Genomic DNA, 18705 nt, shown 5'->3' with positions numbered 1-18705 from the left:
GGGTTGTTCCAGTCTTCCATTTCATTACTCATCTTCTGCTTGCCATTCTGCCCACTAAGAGAAGTAGGGAACTGAAGTCTCCAATTATTACTGTTGAACTGCCAATTCTCCCTTTGCTTCTGTCAGGTTTTGCTTTACATATTTGCATATATACAAACATACATGCAAATATAGACATATAGATATAGATATAAACATAAATATAGATGTAAGCACCTATATATACTACAAGGTAGATATCTTGTTTGCTAAGACCTTGTCATCATACCTTCCATTACTTCTTTAAGTAACATTTCCTTGCATTCTTTAGACATATTTATAGTAGTTGATTCGAAGTCATTGCTAAGTCCAACATCTGGGTCCTCTCAAAGGCTATTTCTGTTGCCTGCCCTTTTTCCTTCATACAAATCACTTTTGCCTGTTTCTCTGTACATTTCATGATTTTTTTGTTGAAAACTGGACGTTTTGGACAACAGACTGCAGCAACTCTGCATATTGACTTCCCAGCACCACCTCTCTGGGTCTTCTCTTGTTTTTGTTGTTGTTTATGTGTTTATTTGTTTAGCAACTTGACTGGACTGTTTCTGTGAGGCTTATCCCACCACCATGCAGAGTCTCTGATGTCACTTCTCAGCAAGCACACTATTGGAGACACTGACAGTCACCCTGAAGTGACAACTGGTTTATCAGCATTGTCTTTGTGTCATTCCTTGATCTCTTTTTTAGCTCCCTGTTCATCTGCCTCTACTACTCACACTCAGCTATTAGCCTTCACAAACTGCCGGCTAAGGTCTGTATTGTTCTCAGCAACGTCCTTTGCCACAGATTGTTCCACAATCCAATCCAATTAAATCAGGCCTCTTTGCAGAGACAGTCTTTGAGCCCAGTCTGAAGACTGTTCCAGTCCCAGAAGAGCTCTTCGTAGCTGTCCTTTTCTCTAAATCTTTCCGTTATACTTCTGGCTGTCCTTCAGTTTAGCTTGTTGCTGTCAGTCATGGAGATAACAACCTCCTCAGAATTGTTTACTACCAAATTTCCTTTGCTTTTGATAGCACCCTTTACTACATACTATTTACTTCACCACACTCTATTCACTTTACCACACTCTATTCCAAATAAAACCAATAACCTTAGGAAGAGCTATTGAGCTCTCTGTTCTTATAGCCTGCATGTCTCTCTGGGAAAACTTCTGTGCCACTGCTCTGGAGCTGAGGGCAGGGACAAGGCCCTGCTTCTCTTGAAGTGACATCCTGTTCTGTGAGTGGGGCATTAGAGAACACTGACCCTGGTTTTCTTGATTTGCTTCTCTCCTGACCTAGAACCCTGACCTTATGAACAAAGGTTCCAGTATCCTACACCTGCCTGGGATAGAGATTCTGTAACCTGAAGCTAGGGGTGACCAATGAGAAATTTTGATAGCTTGCTCCTCCAAGGAAGAAATGATAGCCCTAGACTGAGAGGTGGGACAAGTGGAAGCCCTTCTTGACCACACTCACCCAAAGTAGAGCTTCTATCACAATGAGCTGCGGGCAGAGAGATGTCCTGAGGCTCAAATGCCTCAGAATCCTTCTTACAGATACTTAGTAGATTTCCTTAAATAAATATGTCCCCATATCCTATATGCCCTGAGGACAATTTTCAGAAACTTTAAATGGCTGTTTTTCACATTTTGCCTGACTTAGAGTTGTGCAGCTGAGATCAGTGGAGTCTCTCAAACTGCCATTTTAGAAGTGTTCCTTCTGTATTTCTTCAAACAGATGAGATCTGCCTCAGGCCAAGAGACCCTAGAGGAGAAACTGCCAAACCAGGCTGGAAACCACCAGGACTGACCTGCAGAACTTGAAGACAAGAACTGCTCACCAAGCCTCACACACGCTCATGAAGCCGTGTCAACCCACAAGAGGGAGCACATTTTCCTCATGCGTGCAGGCAGAGGGCCATCTTTTCCTAATTCCCTCGCACAGCCCCAGAAGCTGCAGAGACTTCAGCTGACGGGTTATGTAGGATGAGTCAACCATCCAGAGCAGTAGTTCCCAATTTTGACTGTTCATTAGGATCACTTGGGGAGCTGTTGAAAAACACCAACTTGAGGGTCCCATCTAGACCAATTAAATCAGACTCTCTTAGGATGGGGCCCAGCTATCAGTATTTTTAACAGCCGCTCAGGGCTAGTCGAATGTACAGTTGGGATTGAGAACCACTGATCTAGAGCCTGGAGCTAGGGGAACTGAATTCTTTGTACCCCAACACCTCAAAAGGAGGTAAGCAGATGACGGGGTTCCAGTGCTGGCAGCTATAAAATGCTCCGAGTAAATAGTGAGCAAGACTGGCAGAACAAAGTCAGATTACGGGACCTAATTTCTGTCCTGAAAGAAATGGCTGAAGTTGTTGGCAACTTACAAATAACAGAGAATAAGAAAATAACAGAGAAAAAGAGCCAGTGACACTGTGAACATAATTTCCACACTCCCAACTATCACCCCTAATTGACAGAGCTCAAGCCAGGCTCAGTGTGTCCCCATGTCATGGTGACACCTACAGGGTCAGGCTGTGCCCACTCCTTTGGCCACACTCTACTTCATACTATTCTTGGCATGACACAATCAGGCACTGCCTTTACAGAGATATTCATTCCCAGATGCCAGAGAATACAGTGACTTCGTCTCAAGGACAGGCTGCTGTGCTTTAACAAAAGGGACTCTACTTAGTTTCCAGAATGTTCTGCAAAAAACACTCATTATGGCATAAAAATAAATCACCAAAAAAAAAAAAAATTGGTGATGAAAAAATTTATCAACTGTTGGGATTCTCTCGGTCATTTGTGAGTCCTCCTTCTAATCTCGGATGTTCAGACTCGTAGGCAGTCCTGCTGGGCTCTGCAAGTGTTTCTCTCCCTTCCTTCCTTCTTTCAGAAATGCCTGACTCTCCCCAGAAGAAACCTAGGACAGTAAAACTGGACGGCTTGCTGGAGGAGACCTTCTAAACACGGGAGGGCATATATATATGGCTTATGTGACCCATTCCCCCATCCTTGATGGCCTCAAACATCAGGGACCGAGTCATAGTGCTCTCTAGCTATTGACTTTAACAAGTTACTGCATCTCTCTGAGTCCTGTCATGTAATGTGGCAGCTGCTACCTCACTGGCTTATTGGAATAAATAATCTCGGTGATGCACCCTGAAGTGTGCATGGCAGGCCTACGTCGGGTGCTCGCACGCCCTTGCTCACGCGGACACACCCAAGACGTGCACGCACATCTGTGAGTACACCCACATGCACGTACACTCACAAAGGCACACACACACACTCCCTCCCAGGAGAGGAAAATGAACAAGGTCTTGAGGAAAGAAATGACTCACTAGTTAGGTAGTCACTAGAATTCAGTGAGAGGGACTCGATTAGTGAAACATAACAAGCTCAACACAGGGTAAATGGCCTTTAAGTGTTACCTGGATTGGTCTAATGAAAAATATGCCCTTCTAATGAGGCTGCATCATTTTTTACTAATTTTTTTAAGATTTTTTTTTTAATTTATTAGTCAGAGAGAGAGAGAGAGAGAGAGAGAGCACAGGCAGACAGAGTGGCAGGCAGAGGCAGAGGGCGAAGCAGGCTCCCTGCCAAGCAAGGAGCCGGATGCGGGGCTCGATCCCAGGTCGCCGGGATCACGGCCTGAGCCCCGAAGGCAGCCGCTTAACCAACTGAGCCACCCAGGTGTCCCGAGCCTGCATCATTTTAAAAGTCCTGGCTTACCCCCGCACAACTGCCGACTCAGAGAAGCACGCCAGAGGCCACGGTGTGGGGAGAGCCTGGGACCGTGCAGACCTTGCTTGTACAGTACAGAGAAAAGCACTGGGTTCCCGGGCCTGGCAGTGAAGCTTCCTGGAAGGAATATGGTAGCCTTCAAATGATTAAAAAAGACATTTCTCTCGGCGGCCTAAGTCGGGCCTCCTCTCTTATCTTTCAGTGCCTGGCACAGAAGGAAGTGCCCCCAGGAATTCTAAAGCCATCAGGAGAGCCATACAGATCTTGAACAACCTTCCCACTCTCGTCCTCGGCCTTACCCCCTGCATTTTTCCATCTTCCCAGCCCTCCTGTTTTCCACATTTTTTAAAACTTCTTTATATTTATTCTAGCCGTAGCCTGCCATACAATAAAAGAATGGGGCAAATCTCATTAAAATTATATCAAAAAGAAAAAGATGGAGTAGAGCCTGAAATTCCTGCAATCTACACACAATAACCTAATCAACCAGAACACACAGGTTAAATGGAGTCCGCCCCACGGTGCGCGCACATGATTAAACCCCCTCCCAGGGAACCGCTACCTTCAGGATACCGGGTGGTAAGTCATATGAAAATGCAGCCATGAAAATACCTCACATTTTAGAGCACTCGTAACCTTCCCACTCACTTTCACAACTATTTATCTTACTGACTTCAGCACAAGGGCCCCGGGAGGCAAGAAAAGCTAGTGCTATTATCCCGTTTTGATAGTTCAGGCAAAGGAGGCCGCGAGGTTTCTCTGAGGTCACCTAGTTAGCGAAGGGAGACACCGGGCTGAGAGTTCAGTCTTGGCTAAAACGGACTGGGGTCGAAAAGACAGCAGGTGACTGACCCAGAGATGGGACCGGCACCCTCCTCTCCCGCAGCTTCTTGTTTTAATGCGACACAAGCCCGGGTTAGGCGAAAACGTACCCCGTATTAGGCCCAAATCTGAAAGCCAGGGTCCTTAAGTCCGTCTTCGCCTGGAAACACAGGGGTAGCAGGAAGATCCGAAGACCGCACTGCAGGGCCACCATCTGCACAGGGAATGAATAAACGTCTCACTAAATTTGCGCTGATTTCTCTTGAAATTGACTCCTACTAGTTTTGGTCAGGGCCCAGCTTCTCAATCAAAGAACATTAAAAGTAGAATGAGGGGGCGGAGGTGAGGGGTGAGGGGGTAGAGAAAAGGGCAATGGGGAGGTTTGAAAAAAAAAAAAAAACTTGGCACTCAAAAGAGGCCCCGGATTCTAAAGGGTTGGAAATCACCACTTCAGACTATTTCTTTGCTGACCCTCCACTCACAATTCACCAGTCTTGATTTCCATTCCTTCAGGGGCCTGATCTCTGCTTTAAAATGATAGTAAGCTAATATGATAATATAATACGTATTAATAATTTAATGCTTACCCTTCCTAGGTAATATATGTGCATTTTAAAATGGGCCTTTTTAGACAACACGCTGTAATCCAAAGCAAACTTTCCAAGCCACCGTTCCTTAGCTCTGACCCCTCACCTGAATTCTAGACCTGCAAATTCTCAGCTTACTAAACATCTCCACTTGAACCTCCCAGAGGCATCGAAACTCGATATGTCCAAAATTGATCCTGCACTTCTATTCTTTATCTCAGTCAGTGACAACAGCAACCACCCATTTATCAAAGCCAGAGAGCTGGGGGCTATTCCAGGCTCCCTCCTTCCCACCCCCAGCCCGTAACAGGGTAAATGCATGGAACTCAGCACTTCCCAAACTGCCTTCTCTGAATGATCAAGTTAGTTTAGAAAACCTTGATCCCCTGATCAAGGTAGTTTAGAACGCACTGTCAGACAAAATTAAGCCTTTATCGTAGGACTTAACAGAGTATCTCTAATATGTTCCCTTGCATCACAGATATCCAAGAGGAAAACATGCCACCCAGTGTTGCCCAAACTCATTTGCCCAGGGAACCCTTGTTTTCTTTGCAGGGTATCCTGCAGATTTACGTAGTATAGAACATGCCTAGAGGAACGGCATAAGGTATATTTGAAATGTGCTTCACTATCACACCATCTCATGCAATTCCTGTGATGTAGATGAATCGTGTGACAGCAGTGTACATAAAAAATAAAATAAAATAAAAAAGAAACATATTACCTGATTTGAAAGCTGAACATGTGAAAGCAAATATGTCTTTCCAAATATTTATTGGGACATCCTAGTGAAAATATCACTGATTTGGGGGGGGGGGGGGGCACTTCCTTGTGAAATGTGTTTATGTGTAAGAATGGAAGAATGTTCAAAGGGATGAATGCCCAGCAAATGGCTAACAGCAGTTAGCTTCGGGATGTGTTGCTACAGGGGGAGAAGGGAAGGCTGTCCAGGCTTATTCTCTGCATGTCTACATCGTTTGACTTTGTTAGAGCGAGCATATGTTACTTTTGTAATTTGTTTTCCTGAAAAATCAATACAGGAAAAAAAATAAATAAATAAATAAAATGCCTGGTACACTAAGTGCTATTTTTAAAAATCAATCCAAAAGAATAAAAATGCAAGAAGAGCCAAGACAGTCCTTAAAAAGTAGAATAACGTGTGAGAAGTTGTCGCACCAATTATTATAATGTCCTCGAAGCCACAGTCATTTTTAAAAGGAGATGGCGGCATGGGTATAGAGACAGACTGAGGAGGGAGATCACATATAAAGGCCACAAATAGAATCAAGATAGGAAAATGCAGTAGAGAATTAAGGTGGCATTTAAAAGCAGTTCAACAGGACAAAACACGTACATTTTATTAAAACACTAAATTAGTAATTTCCCAAATAAATATGCTTGCATTCCTAACTCATTTTCATACCAAAATAAATTCCAGATGGATCAAAGATTTAAAAGTTATGCATGAAGTCATGAAAATAATAGAAGAAAATATGGATGACCATCTTTATAATTTTGGTTTGAAGGAAGCTTCTTTAAACTTTCATTTTAAGACAGAAATGATAAAAATCTAAAAATTTTATTTACAACTAAAAGATCATATGTCGGGCAACAGAAAAAAATCTGAAAGCAGTAACTGTCAAAAGGTTAAAACACAAACAATACACAGAGGAAAATGTTCCCAATATACACGAAAGACAGCTAATGTTTTAATGTATAAAGCACCCTTGCAAATCACAGAGAAAAAGCTGGTTAGTTGACCCCAAGAATGATAAGCCCCAATTTCTGAAACTTCACTTTAATTAAAATTAAAGTTAAAATCAGGGGTCACAGGCTTTAATAGAAAGAATTATTACTGAAAGAATATTGAGAAAACAAATCACTGAGCAAGACATGAACATTTTATTATAAAGATAAGGAAGAGACTGCAGGATATTTAAAATTCAGATACTTATATTTAAAACTCAGATACTTATATTTAAGACTCAGGTACTTACATTTAAAACTCAGATAAAGATAAGGAAGAAACTGCAGGGTATTTAAAACTCAGATACTTATATTTAAAACTCAAATAAAGATAAGGGAAAAAAAAACTGCAGGATATTTAAAACTCAAAGAAATTAAGAATATAAATACTACCCAGGTCTGAGTGAAAATTCTTTCTTATCATCTTTATACTTCATCAGTGTCCTGTCATTATAAAACTGAACCCTGGATCGGTCATTTGCAAACTACGAGGTTCTAGTTTATAAATAATGTTTTATTGTCACATAACCTTTCCTTTTGAGATCAAGTACGCTTATTTGTCTTATAGGAAACCTTATTCACTATTCATTTGTTATATGAAAATGAATTTAAATTAATTGAACAATGTAATATCTCACCCAGTAATTTTCACTTTGACATTATTTTTAAAATTTCAAATACAGAAGCAGGAGGAGGAGAAGAAGAGGAAGGAGAAGAAGGGGTGGGGGAAGAAGCAAGAGAGGGCAGGAGGGACAGAGAGAAGACAGAGGAGACGGAAAAGAAGAAAAAGAAAAAGGAACGTTTGCTCTAATTTTCCTAGCGTGTTAAACCACCTCTTTCCCTCCTGCATGAAAATTACAATTACAATGCAAGTAAAATAAAATGGTGCTAACAGTCAAAACAATGCAGAGTTTCCACTTCTTCCTGAACAAGCTTTAATAGGAAAATTGGCAAAGAACATTGGTATGTCAAGATTTCTCTTGCTGGAAAGCTACAAAACACCTAACACTGTCTAAGCAATAAATACATTTAATTACTTCATGTGATAAGAAGTCCGTGATAGGAAATTCTAGAGATTGTTTTAGCCTCTCACTGACGTCAACTTGTTAAGTCCTTATTTCTACGATTCTCTTGCAAAAATCGCCTCTTTGAGAAGAAAATCCTAAGCAACTGAAACGTTTTTCGGCTGGGATGCCCCCTAAAGGCGGAATCATAGCCCCAGAGCCCGTATGTACTGTAGTGCTTGTCACACTAACTTGTGACTCAAGATGGGCTTCCAATCAGGCAGAGAGGGGCTCCCATCTGATTTCTAGCTCCAAACAAGTGCCTGGTACTCCTGGAGGCCCTCGATAATTGTTCTTTTGTATGAACGCATAACAAAGACTCGCTCCTAGCTCCTAAGTGAGTGGAAAGAATCAGGGGAAGCCCATGCACTTTTCAACATCCCTTTGATGCTGCTTAGAACCTTGCCATTAAGTGGGACAAAACAAAGGGGAACTATTCTATCTAAAAGTAAGGGAACTCCACAGGACACCTGGATGGCTCAGCCGGTTAAGCGTCTGCCTTTAGCTCAGGTCATGGTCCCAGGGTCCTGGGATCAAGTCCCATATCAGGCTTCTTGCTCAGCAAGGAGCCTGCTTCTCCCTCTCCCCCTGCCCCCCTGCTCATGTACGCGCTCTCTCTCCCTCCAATAAATAAACGAAATCTATAACAGTAAGGGAGCTCAGAAGTTCTAAGCCAAAGGGGAGCATTCAGAACATCAACCAGCACCAGCTCTATCATGAGATCAGAAAGTATCCAGACTCACTGTCATGGCTAGGTGGATCCAGTCCAAATCCAGAAAAATGGAGCCCAATGTTACTCACTTCCTACATCCAAGACAATGTGTAAAATATTAGGGACATCTTTCATTCTTTTCCTTGTGGGCCTCACAGGACACCCTCCCCCCTCAAAATGAGGCTTTCTCTTTTTTATTCCCCTTTCTTCCTTGCTACCCAACCCAGGGGAGTCCTTTACTGCTGCTCTTGGAGGAAAGTCTCCCCCATCTCAACCAGCAGCATTACCTCCATCATAAGAACCTAGCTCATGATAGGGTTAACACAGATGCAGGCTTTGGGAACACAAAAACCAGAGACCAGAGTCTATGGCAGATGTGGAGGGCCCACCAGGCTGAGTAAAGACAGAGAAAGAAAGAAACATTGGTATAAAATTATTTCCTCACCATGTTTTTTGTGCTAGTAAATATTTGCATTCCTGCAAAGGAAACGTTTTCTTCTTTCACGTGCCCTCAGAAAACTGACTGTCTCTGTTCCAAATCTAGTGTGTTGGAACGGTCATTCTCTCAAGCAAACCGTCCCACTGTAGTGTGGGTGCTAGCTTCTCCAGGCTCTAGCGGGGGAGCTCTTTTTCAGAGCAAATTTCTTTCCTTATCTAGGAAAGAAAAATTTTCCCCTTATCTAGGAGACCCTCAACTTCTCCCTTCTACATTTAGGGTCCCATCCACCAGAGGGAGTCAGTCTGGCCACAGGTAAGACTACTTTTGGCCAATGTAAGCTTCCCTGGGCTTCCATCAGCGTTTGGCTTCAGGATGGTGAGTCTTGTGGGTGGCGAGTTCCCAGCTCAGTCTGCTCCCCTCCTCAGCCGCGGAGCTGGTAGATCCCTACTGCAAGAGGTGAAGCAATTCTCACCTGATTCTTGGGTCTCCGAAGTCAAGAAACCAAAAGTCAAGATCAGAATCTCTCTCTCCCTTCCCAAGACTCCCTCAGTCCTGAGTTTTGTCATTGTTAGCTATGGTTCTCTACAGTCTACCATGGAAAGTTAACACTTTTTTTTTTCCTACAAGAAAAAGACAAAGAGAGGAATTTGTGTTTCCCATCTTCTTGAAATTATGTTTAAAACACTGCTCTCCTGAGGCCGGGCAGCATTCTGCAGACTTACTCCAGAGTGCATTCTGCTTTATGGCACACTCTCCTCAGCTCCCAGGCCCCAGGCCCCTGCAGCAGAATGTGTGCTTCTGCGTGTGTTGTCTGAAGGCCTGGCTCTGGGGAAGAGAGATTCTACCTCCTTCCCCATAAGCCTGGGAAGAATCCCTTGGGGCTTACCAGTTGTCCCTACTGGCCTGAACGGTCAGGAACTAACTGAGCTAGAGTCACTAAGTTCACTCCTCCCTCCCTTTCTAGAAGATTCTCCCAAGAAGAAATGAATTATCTTGTTTCTGGATCCAAATAAAGTTCCCTCCTTCTGCTTTCTACCTGCTGTAACTCCTACTTTCCTTCTTGCCCCACGACCTTTTCTGGGTCTGTCCCCGAGGCGTGAAGCTGACTACCTCTTTAAAACTTGGTTTCTTGGGGCGCTTGGGTGGCTCAGTGGGTTAAAGCCTCTGCCTTCGGCTTGGGTCATGATCCCAGGGTCCTGGGATTGAGTCCCGCATCAGGCTCTCTGCTCAGCGGGGAGCCTGCTTCCCTTCCTCTCTCTCTGCCTGCTTCTCTGCCTACTTGTGATCTCTGTCTGTCAAATAAATAAATAAAATATTTTAAAAATAAATAAATAAATAAATAAACTTGGTTTCTTCATCACAGTCCACCTCCGTCTCCAAACTCCATCCACAGTTACTTCCAAGAATACACCTCATCTCTGCCCACTAGTTCCCCACCTGGACCATGGCCTTTGCCTCTAAATTGTGGTCCTCTAGCTTAAGGGATTATAATCAGTCTCCCATACACTCTTCTGGGAAGTTTAAAATCCTAGATCTGGCCCAATTCAAGGCAGGTACAAATCATGGGTTTATAATTCTTTATCTTTATAAACTCTTTCTTTTTATATCAACTCACATAATTTCTGTATTGATAGCACATTCTTCCAGAAGTGGTAGAAACAGCCCCACTCATTTTGAAAACTACCCTCTTTCCCCAGAGTTGTGTCTCAATGCTAAGGCCTCAGACCATACTAACATGTTGAGTCCTCAGTGGGAGCCATGAAATGTTTGTTCTTTCATTGTTTGTGACCCCCTTGGGCCCTTGGCTCTCTCCACAGCTGCCATGGCAGTAGGGCACAGGAATCCTTTGCTCTCAGGGTGTCACCCTGTGGCTCAGGGATCTACAGAGCTGTTCACAGTCTCTGAGGGCTGGCCGTCCTGCCACCTTCCCCTGTATCACCCGGGAAGCGGGACACTGAGCACTTACTCCAGCGCCCACCAGCAAATCTCTCCCGTCCCTCTCCCAAGCCCTCCCTTCCACTCCCTGGGCCAAAGCAATCCTCCCGTAGTTCAAGAGAAAGTCCTCTCCCCTCAAACCCTATTTTATCAAACTCAGCCTGGATCCCAAATCTTCTCAGTTATACCCAGGGCTTGGACTTTTAGAAATGAAAGCTACTTCCTCTTTCTCTTTGACGCCTCATCACAGTCACATCCCTCCCCTGAGGCAATGACTCCCTAGGGCTTACTTCACTGGGTGGAGCAGTAAAGGGAAAGGGGAGAATCACAGCAGGAGAGGAAGAAAAAGGCAAACATCAGTTAATACTTTAAAAACGCCATCACATTTTCCTCTGCTATTACCTGATCTGGAACCGTCTTGTTCTTAAATCTCAGAAGACATTAGTGATTGAAAGATGCCTTCCCTGCAGGCTAATTTCCTGTGTTCACTGATCATGAGCCTTGCTCCCTGCTTATCTCCAGCCTGGAAGTATGTTTTACCCTATCACTGATAAGCCTGGACCCATCTTTCTAGCAACCATGGTTCTGTCTCCATTACTCCACGTAGGCATTCTTCTGCCTATCGCTCCTGAACCACTTCTCATTTCATCAGGTGTTTCATCAGAAAGGGAAGAAAGAAGTGGGGTAGCTGAAAATGACTGCCTTCGTTTGCTGATTTCTTTGTTTTGTGCCGGAAAGCATTTCTGCATCTCAGATGGTGTGTTCAAGCACAGTCAAGAGAAACCCCTCCTGTCAATTCTGATTCCACTCCATTTACCAGCATACACAGTTGGATGAGCTGTTTAAGTGGGGTTGTTATGAAATGAAATGAATTTGAATTTGCATTACAGATTCTTTCAATTATTTATGGGTTGGGGTAACCCATATGAGTGACTTTTCCCCTCTACCCTCCTGAATCATCGAGAGAAAGCAGAAAGAAAAGTAACTCAGCACTTTTTTGTAAGGTCTGATGGTGATTACTGCTTACTGTGCTGAACAGACCTTCATTAAGGGCTGGGAGCCTGGCTTCTTACTGCAGCCCTTCAGACCTTCGAAGATCTTGAGGTCTAGGGCCACCACTCTGCGGAGCTGGAGAAGACCAAGTGTGGTTTGTGAAGCCCCACCAGGTATCAAGTGTTCTACCCTCCTGAAATCCCCAATATTAAAGTCACTACTTCTAGAAAAACTCTTAATTATTCACTATATGAGTGACTTTGCAGGGGAAGGGGCATGGCCCCTTAAAGGTCACTGGTAGAACGTTATGTTTGTGGCCCACATGCCACAGGGACTCTCCTCTAATTTCATCCCATTATCACCTTAGCTAACCATCGCCTGGGAAGGCTCAGAGACTCTGGCCCCATAGTAGGGGGAGATTTGTAAATAACTTCAGGACTATACTCGGGTTCCTTCTATTGATGAAAGGGTAGGGGTGACTATCCACATTTCAGCCACCTATCAAGTTCATGCACAGACTCCCAAGAATGTACAGAAAAGGCCCTTACTTTAGAAAATGAACACAATGTCTCCTCAGTTGAACCTTGAAGGCCAAGCACAGGGGATTGAGGCATTTTCCCCCTCCTTCCAGGGCTGAAGCCAGTCAACAAATCCATATTCTTAAACCCGTCCTCTCCTGATTTAGTCCATTTCCACAACATTTGTTTCCATCAAAGTCTATGCTGTCATTTTGGTGATTTTGTCAGTTTGGTTTTTGTTTTTTTAAAATAAAGAAGGTCTATATTGGAAAATGGAGGTGGGATATTATTAAAAAGCATGTACAAATTTTATAAAACTAATATGGCAACTAAAAGTAGATTACAGAATAAAAGCCTAGGAAAAAAAAAGTTTAAAAAACAAAATTCAACAAAGTTACTTTTAGAGATCTGATTCAACAATGCATTCCTTGGGCATCGAGCAGATAGAAAAGAGCTCCGAGGAGCTGTACAAAATGGAAGACTTCTACAGGCAGACAGGAGCAGGACAAGGAAAGTATACTAGTGAAAAGTGGGTTGGCTGTGGCCAGATCACCTTCCTTTAGGGCACAGAGGTATAGAAAGATGGAGGGTCTATCAGACAGATTACCTCACTACTGCTGATCAGATAGTTCCTGATTAACTGGTTAAAAATTCTATTCCTGGGAGAGATTAAAATTATAATTAAGGATTAATTCTTGGTTTCGTGACATGGGGCTTAGCATAAGTGACTCCATTTTGAATCTGTTGTCTTATTTTTAACAAAATGAACATAAACAAAATTAAAGGGCAGCCTTTGGAGGTCCTTTAATTACATGGTAATTGGGAGTCAAAGCAGAATCTATTTAGAATCCACAAGGCCTATTAGGAGTCCGGAGAGCCAATAGCAAGTCAACCAAAATTAGGAAAAGAAATCAGACTTTAATTGTAAACAGAAGACTAATCATTAGCTGGTCCCTTTCCCTAGAGTAAGTCATGGATAGCTGCCTGACATTTTACATTTTACTTTAAGTAAAAAAAAAAAAAAAAAATTACACAAGTGGCCTCCTCATTAGCAGGTTTTTCTGTGTTAGTGGCCATCAGAAATGTAGCTAAAGTCCAAGATTAAAAAACATCTTCCCAATTCCTCCATGACAGCTTACTCTCCAAATTGTCCTATATCCACTCCAGGTTCACAAATGCAGACAAAGAACCCCACTTTGCATATGTGCTTGAGAGCTTACCTGCGGCTTTATGCCAAGTCACCACCTGACATGAAGATCAATTACATGTGCATTGAAAATACAGTTAATCAACTCTTAGAAATGTGTCTTATTGCTAAGTAGCCAAGAACTCTGTTCAATATAGCTGCCATGTTCATGTGTTAGACATAAATAAGGTCAGCATAAGTCACAATTACACACATATCAATACAGGAGCAGATGATCCTGATTGCTTAACATCTTTTAATAACCATACTTATAACACAGTAATCAAATATGATTTTTTAAATATTTAAGTTAATCTGGCCATAATACCTTTAACTGTATTAGGATTCCATTAGCCTAACACATTAGAGCAACCATTGTTGAGTTAGAAATGAAATTATGACAGATATGGTTGAATTGGCAGATTATGTTGAAAATCACCAACTGCTAATATATGGAAATATTAAATGATATTTGCTACCCCAATCTCTTAACACTATTTGGTTTCACTTTTAGATCCTAAAATTCCTTCATCAAATGTATATACCAATCTTCTCTGTGTAGGATCTAGGAACATTTCTATGGTTAAAATAAAAAAACAGATTTACTTTTTTAACTTCAATTTTAATTTCATTTAAATTCTTTCTTGAAAGGTTTGGGCAAAAGTTCATATCCCAAGAGCTTCACGTTTCAAAGTATTAAGAAGATGGCATTAAGTCTTCCGTCCATTCAGTAAGCACCTGGTGAATATAAGGTACTGTGAGAGGCAGTGGGGAGGCTATAAAAAGGTGTGAAGTGGCATAGGACTAGTGTAATAAAACAAGGCCAATGGCGCTCAAAGGAGGAGAGAAGGCTTCCAGAGAAAGGATCAGGAAAGACTTCATGGAGGAGATGACACAAGAATGAGGAAGAGAAGAGTAAGGACAGAGACTCTTGTGTAGGAGCAAGCAGACGCTCCATTCATTCATTTGTAACCTGTGCTGAAAAATGCCATGGGTAGAGACAGCAGGCAGATACACTCAAGCACGCTGCCTTAACTACCAGATGACTGACTCCAAGGAGACTGGCTAAGTTACGGGTAACCCGATTCAAGGCTGTAGGAGAGATCCGGCTCTTGGGATACAGCATATGACTCATCAAGTACCTGGAGGCCAGCCCAGGGAGTCTGGGCTTCACTTCTGGGCAGCACGAAGTCATTGGATGTTACAACAAGGAAAGGAACAACAGCAGCAGGTTTAACTTGAGAGAAACTAGAGTCAAAAAAATAAGGCAGGGATGCCTGGGTGGCTCAGTTGGTTAAGCAGCTGCCTTCAGCTCAGGTCATGATCCCAGCGTCCTGGGATAGAGTCCCACATCGGGCTCCTTGCTTAGCAGGGAGCCTGCTTCTCCCTCTGCCTCTGCCTGCCATTCTGTCTGCCTGTGCTCGCTCTCTCCCCCTCTCTCTCTCTGATAAATAAATAAAATCTTAAAAAATAATAATAATAATAAGGCAGAGGCTGCACGTGATGTTTCTGGACACCAGGACAAGTCAGAGCTAGGTTTATTGACTTGGACGGCATGCAAAGATGGTATTCAAAGCCCCAGATTTGCAAGAGATGATCTAGAGGGGAAGATGGCGTAGACTAGAGCAACAAGGGAATAAGATCAGAGGATACAAAATGGAAGCAGACGACAGTGGTCGGGGAAAAGAGAACTGGGGGGTGTGGTGTCTCAGGCGCCCAGAAAGCAGAGTTTCAGGAAACAAGGAGTGAGCAACTCAGCTTATGCTACAGAGAGATCTCATAAGATGGAAACTGAAAATGAACAATTAGGAGCCCCTGAATACCCAAATGCAAGCAGTTTGGTAGTTTTGTAGGGGTAGAAGCCAGAATATTGTGGATTTTGAAGAATGAATGAACGGGAGGAAGAGACAAAAACTAGACCGAATACCTGTTCTAGAAATAGGGCTATAACAAGCTCCAGCGAGGGATAGCAGTGTCTTGGCCAAAGAAAGAATTATTTAAAATAGGAGAGATCTGGGAACATTTGAGCCAGAGAAAGGGGAAAATTAAAGACACAGGGGGGGAAAAAATGAATAAGTTGATACAGTAATAAAGTAGAATCTAGGAAGTACGTCATAAGAAGTAATAAGGAGAGAACAAATGCCGTGGCTTTCCAGAGCCCCTAAAGCCCACCACCAGGGACTCAGGCATGACATCAATATGTTGAGGTAGTGGGGGAAGATGAAGGAAACAAAAATAAGAAATTCCAATCTGGGCCAGGAATATAAGAAACATAAGACAGTCTTCCATCATGTCAAGATGAGAAACCTCACCCAGAGTGACCTGAAGAACAATCTAGAAGGAGTTTCGCAACACACACCGACTGCCTCTACTACCAAAACATTGCAGATGTTCCTGATAATAAAATGAGTTCTGAGATGCAAGTTAGCCCTGGTTTTCAAAGACTGGTCCTTGTAGGTGCCTCTGGAAGAGGAGGAGGGGTTTCCTGGCTGTGGGTATGTGGAAGTTACAGGAAGAATGAGAAAGGGTGCATATATACTTAAAAAAGCAATAAAGGCTAGGCTGCCTCAGTCCACCTCCCCTTGGCCACACTGATATAATTCTTGATGACATTTTAATTAATTAAGTAGAGGAGAATGAGAATGAGCAAGTAAAATGTAGTACGTTATGCAAAAGACTTCCAGTAAATTCCTCAAAAAGTGCCCTCCAATATTTCACTGAGAGAGATGCAGGTTTTTGAAATGAAGAAAGTTTACTGCTGAATTTCTAGGGCGAAAGCTTTGAGGACAGCCTCCATCCCGAGGATATCTCCAGTTGCCATGACTTGCCAAAGCGTGTCTCCCCCCAGACCACTGAGCAAGGTCATGTTGTAAAGGGCCTAGGCTGAGGAGGCCTACAGAGAGAGCTGCGGGCTCTCCAAATTACCACAGGGCCTCTTGGCTTTGCCTATTAGAAGGTTAATCCTAATTCCTGTAAATGAACCAGGTTTGAAAATAGGTATTTAGGAACAGAAGCAGCCCCAACGCCACGGCTCACAGAGCAGCCGGGCACGGAGCATGTTCAGCCCACCGTTCAATGATAATAGGTTTACCAAGCGAAATAAATGCTAAATTGGGGATAGGGGAGAGCATTTTACCCTATTTGACCTCTTAGGAAAGTCACCTGGGGAGTCCTGAGGGGAGCCAGAGCAGCTAGGAGGGAACTACCAACGTGCCCCCTGACTGAGTTGATGGTCCCTTGTTACAGAACAAACTAAAAAAAAAAAAAGAAAGAAAGAAAAAAGAAAGAAAGAAAGAAAGAAAGAAAATGTCACCAATTACTCTGAAAAGTATTTTCTTTGTTGTTATTTTACCCATTGAAGTGAGTCCGTGTTTGTCTCCTGCTGTCTCTGCTTATTAGGACACAGGGCTGTGCAGGGGACAGCCTCCGTTCCTCCAACTCTCCCAGCTCCTGTCCCTGAGGCCACCCTCTGTCCCCACAGGCTAGAGATACCCAAGGACATACCCAGAAATCCTGACGGGACGGCACTCCTCAAGGAGAGGCTGAGCAGGAAGGCTGTGGGTAGAGTAAACCATAATTTGGGAGCTCTGAAGTTCCACACTGCTTGGTGTTGTTTATTTTGCCAACCCCCAAATTCTGCTTTTAAAAAAATGTTTAAGTCGATCTGTCTATGGAAAAAGAAAATTATATGGATTATTAATTCTGTTTATGCCTTTTTGCATAAAGATCATTGGGTTTTCGGACCACTGCTCTGCACACGCATACACACATCACATTTGAGCAGCCCGTATGCACTCCCTCGCAAATGGTAATGTCTCTTCGTTAATAGGAATTCTTGTAGTGGGTGTGTATAGATATATGCACTATGTACAGTTTTTGAGCCATTTTTGCCCTCCTGATTCCCATCACTTTCCAAAATAATATTTTCCTTACTTGCAAATGGAGTACATGTTTATTACAGAAAATTTAGAAAGAAAAGGAAAGCACAGGGAAGAAAATAAAAATCATTCATAAGCCCCCACCTGGAGATAAACACTCATCATTTTGGTACATATACTTCTCATCTGGTAGTCTACACATAATTACACTTTTTGCCTCCAAAATAGTATACTAGTTTATAGACAGCTTTTTTTTTACTTAATACGTCACACACACGTTTTTTTCTCTATCATTAAGTATTCTTCCAAGCATAATTTTTCCAAGCGACATAATGTGGCATACAATGCCTATAGCTAGTGATACTCAGCCATCCCCCACTGCTGTGTACTTAAGTTGTTGCCAACATTTTGTTATCCTTAGCCGTATTATGTTGAACATCCTTTTTATCTTTGCTTAAATCCAGAATTATTTCCTTTGGGTAAAATCTTGTAAATTGAGTTGCTGAGTCATTGGGAGTAGGCAATTATTAAGACTTTCTATAGATTGTAAAATTGCTTCTCAGAAAGATTATACCAATTTTCATCCCAACCAGTAGCATATCAAAGGGCATCTTTCCCCATTTTCCAAAACTAGTTTTCCCATTCTTTTGATATTCTGTCTTTTTGGAATGGAACTTCTTGTGACCCTTGTCTTCAAGGCAGTGAACGAACAGAATGGTGTGATTAGAGTTAAACATGTTCCTACATGGAAACCTGTCGGGCCACACCGGCCATCAGCACATTAAATCTGATCACTGAACACTGTTCTAATGTGGCTCCCACATCTTCACTTTCTATGTTTAATCTGTTCTTTCTTCATCCACACAAAATGTTTCTGATCAGACATCTACATGCTCTTAAGTAAAATAAGTAAGTAAAAATAACGGCAATTTCAAACAGTTGGGGACAGAGATTCCAAATATGGTTCTATAAAATGTAATGAGGTTTGGAATTGTAAAACTCTCAGTTGAGGGGAGCGTTCTCGTCAATGACTGTGATGCTCACAGGAAGATCTAAAGAGTA

The sequence above is a fragment of the Mustela erminea genome, chromosome 13 (assembly GCF_009829155.1).
Source record: "Mustela erminea isolate mMusErm1 chromosome 13, mMusErm1.Pri, whole genome shotgun sequence".
NCBI lineage: Eukaryota > Metazoa > Chordata > Mammalia > Carnivora > Mustelidae > Mustela > Mustela erminea.
Note: the sequence above shows the minus strand (reverse complement) of the source record.